This window comes from Arachis ipaensis, chromosome B08, assembly GCF_000816755.2.
Source record: "Arachis ipaensis cultivar K30076 chromosome B08, Araip1.1, whole genome shotgun sequence".
NCBI classification, from domain to species: domain Eukaryota; kingdom Viridiplantae; phylum Streptophyta; class Magnoliopsida; order Fabales; family Fabaceae; genus Arachis; species Arachis ipaensis.
In genome coordinates this window covers 125371171-125374208 of record NC_029792.2, presented here as the reverse complement: position 1 = coordinate 125374208, position 3038 = coordinate 125371171, and positions in this window count along the sequence as shown.

Here is a 3038-nt window from a genome sequence, read left to right as displayed (position 1 = left end):
ATTGCTGTTGTTATTGTCTTTTTTATTTTTAATCTTGTTTTCATTCTTTTTTTTTATTATTATTGTTACCATCATCAGCATCTCTTCCTTTTTCTCCTCAGCTCCTTCATTTTTCATTTGAATTTATTCTCCTCTTTTTTTCTCCGCGATCCTCCTCCTATATCATCATCATCGTTATCGTTATCGTTATTGTTATCTTTGTCATTGTCGTTTTCTTATTATACATAAATTATAGTGTTTTTTTTTCTCCTTTATTTTCTTTTAAATTTTTAAACATGTAAGATTTCAATTCAATAAGTGTGCATTCAAGTCTAGTTGAGAAGCAATGCTGGTAAAAGAAGTAAGAGCAACAGAAAAAAAAAAGAATAAGAAGAAAAAAATTACAGCATTAAAAAAGAGATTTTTGTATTTTGTAGCAATATTATTTTGATATCAAAATTAAAAAATTTCGTTGTCAAAATTAAGAAATTTTGGTGTTTTTTGTTTCTGATGAGAATTCAATCCAATAAGTGTGAACTTAAATAAGATTCTAATATAGTATAAACATGTTCATTCAAGTAATTTTGGTGTTATCTTGTGATTTTTTAGTATATAATTTATTTTTTACATTCATTCAATTAAATAAGATTGTAATACATGTTCATTCAAGTCTAACATGAGAAGTAATACGCCTAAAAAAAATAAGAATAACAATTCAAAATTACTCTCCTCTTCCTTTTCCTTTTATTCTTCGTTATCTTGATCATCATGATTATTTAGCAAGATTAGAACACCAAATTAAAAAATATTCCTTCTCATTATCTCTAGTTAGTAAGTAAAAGAAAAAAAGAAACTCTCATTGAAGCATAAGAAGTATAAGAAGACATTAAGATAATATTTCTGTGTCTGCAGTACAATTTTTGTGTCAAAATTAAAAATTTTTTGTGTTTTTATAGCAACAATTTGGTGTCAAATTAAAAAATTTAGGTATTAAAATTAAAAAATTTCGGTATAATTTTTTTTTTACAAGAATTTAATCTAATAAAAGTGAACCTACATCCATTCAATTAAATGAGAGTGCAATATAATACAAACATATTCATTCATATAATTTCGGTGCTTCCTGGGTGGATAGAGAATCCGTTCCTATGCGCCTCCTTCAAGATATCTTGCCGCAAATTTCCAATATTTGGCACGCAAATCTTGCTCTTATACCTCCATATTCCATCTCCGTCCCACAAAACTCCCCATCGCTTTTCCTTCTCGATTGCCAGCAACACCTTCTATAACTCCTGATCATCTTGTTGAGCTTTTGAAATTTTGGCCTTGAAGTCACTAGAGATCTGTAGTTGGTTTAGGCATACACTCCCACTAGATCCTCGACAACCAATCTTAAATAATTCCCAAAATTGCTCATCAACTCCTCTTCCTTAATCATCATCCAAGAGACCGTCAATGACTTCCGACTCAAGGTATCCGCTACAACGTTCGCCTTCTCTGGGTGGTAATTTAACTCAAAGTCGTAATCCTCCAGCAACTCCATCCACCTTCTTTGTCACTTGTTGAGCTCCTTCTGATCAAAGAGATACTTGAAACTCTTGTGATCAGAGAAGACTCGAAACTTCACTCCATACAAGTAATGCCTCCAAATCTTCAATGCAAATACAATCGCCATCAATTCCAAATCATGAGTTGAATAATTCATCTCATGAAGTCTCAGCTAACGCGATATGTAAGCTACCACGTCCTGGTGTTGTATCAACACACACCCCATACCTTTCAACGAAGCATCGCAATACACTTCAAAAGGCTCATTAGGTTTAAGTAAACGGCGCATCCTTTCGAGTTAACTTTGTCAAAGACAATTCAATATGTTAAATTTTAAATATCTTTAGTAGTCGAAAATGCAAACTCATATTAATCGATAATTTTACCTTTTTATTTTATGCTATTTAATTATCTTCGTAATAGAAATTATGATCCATAACTAGAAAATAACTAATTAAATAACCCTAGTATTCTTCAATTAAAAAAAATCTAAGAAACTAGTATTTTTATTAAAATTTGACTAATATTTAATTAATAAAAAGAGTGAATAATCTCACATTATTAGATATAATCTCATACTGTTAAAAATATTATTAATAACTAAGTGATAACTATAAATCACAAAATCTACTGATTCACTAACATTACTCAATCACAAAACCTGTTGTCCTAACACTCTTCAATTGATTAATAGGGGCGTTCACCTGGAATATTACCCGGAGGTTCATAATTACATCTAATGAGAATGCCTGAAAAATTGTGGCACGTGACTCCAGCGCAGCCTAAACGAGTAGATCGCTTCCAAACAAGTTGAGTATAGGCATGACATTCACCACCAACACACGAGTTAGTTACATAGTCGTAGTTTTCTTGCTGAAGGGCCCATTTCACCACAGCATGTGCTCCTACAAAGGTGTCATTGCCCCAATTACGTGCAATGTTCCAACCTATGCCGCTGCTAATTGAAGGTTTTTTTACTAAGCAGTCCACACTGTATGCGTTTACAAAATTGCGAGCATGTTTTTCTAGTTGTCGGTCCCACTTCAGCGCTGGAGTCCCAACATGTTGACGTACAATGTTGTGATTTTTAAGATAGTGCTTTGGAAAGTTTAGTCTTTCTAATGAACAACACAATGGAACTATACTCACAAAACTTACAAACAACGCATTTAGTAACCTTTTCATTTCTTTTTTCTTTATTTTGTTTTAGGATGATTTCGAAAATAAAGGTGGTCTTTTGTGTTGGATATTATTTTAATGAGGATTAATTGGGATATATATGACAATTGGCAATTTAAAATACCAGTTGTTATGGACTTCAATATGTACATATTCATTAGTTTGTTAGAGGATTTAAAAGGTCATAAAAAGTGTGTTAATTGTTGAAGCAGCTCAATGTACCTTGGCTCGTTTAGAACTTGAGGGGTCAAAAAGACTTGTGAACGGTTACATAATTTTATATATGTATATACCGAAAATATTATGTATATATATACTACTAAAATTAGTCA